Here is a 946-nt window from a genome sequence, read left to right as displayed (position 1 = left end):
CTCTCTCTCTCTCTCTCTCTCTCTCTCTCACTCTCTCTCTTTCATTTCCTGCCCAGTACCACCAAGAGGAGCTGAGGTTAGCATGCTACTATGAAATGTGTCTGACTCCATTATTTCAATCTCTCTTCTATCTCTCTTTATTCTCTATGATTTTACTATAATCTTTATATATCTCAACTGTACAATTGCACCTGTCGAGCCCACGATGAGTTGTGGGGGGCTGGCCTTCCCCCACACCTACCACCCCACCTACCCACACAGCCTTTGGCAATTTGTGCCACCTCTAAAGCCCCCGTAAGGGTCCCTGGTGGCAGAGTGGGTCATGCACTGGGCGGCTAACCCAAGGTCAGCAGTCAAAAACCATGCGCTTCCCTGAGGAAGAAAGACCAAGCTTTCGACTCCCATAAAGAGTTCGTCTTGAAAACTCACAGAGACAGTTCTACCCTGTCCTAAAGGGTCTCTAGGAGTCAGAACTGACTCAACGGCAGTGACTTCTGGAAGCCTCAGTAAGGATCCGAGGTGGTGACACGAATGGTGGCACCGACCACTGCCCTGAAGGTTGATGGTTCAAGCCCAGCCCGCGGTGCCACAGAAGAAAGGTCTTGCTATCGGCTTCCCCACAAGCCCAGCCAAGAGAAGTCTGCCGAGCGGGTCTGCTCTGCGACATAGGGGTTGCCGCGGGAAGGAATCAACATAACAGCAGCTCACAGCAGCACACCTCGGAGGCCTTGCCAGCAATAATTGTGGCTGCCACCTCTCCCCCATGGGGCTGTGGTGAGTATTCGATCCAGCAGGGCATGCAAAGTGACTGGCACACAGCACCCATTCACCTTCACTCGCATACATGAATTCACCTCTGAGCCAAGCCCCGCCCCCACCTGCCACAGGACACTCAGGAAAGCCTTGTCCAAGGGCGGTCCTTTCTCCTCCTCTCTCAGCCCCCAAA

The sequence above is a fragment of the Echinops telfairi genome, unplaced genomic scaffold, assembly GCF_000313985.2.
Source record: "Echinops telfairi isolate 266 unplaced genomic scaffold, ASM31398v2 ScPeMD7_7458;HRSCAF=8496, whole genome shotgun sequence".
Taxonomy (NCBI): Eukaryota; Metazoa; Chordata; class Mammalia; order Afrosoricida; family Tenrecidae; genus Echinops; species Echinops telfairi.
This window is presented reverse-complemented; position numbering follows the sequence as displayed.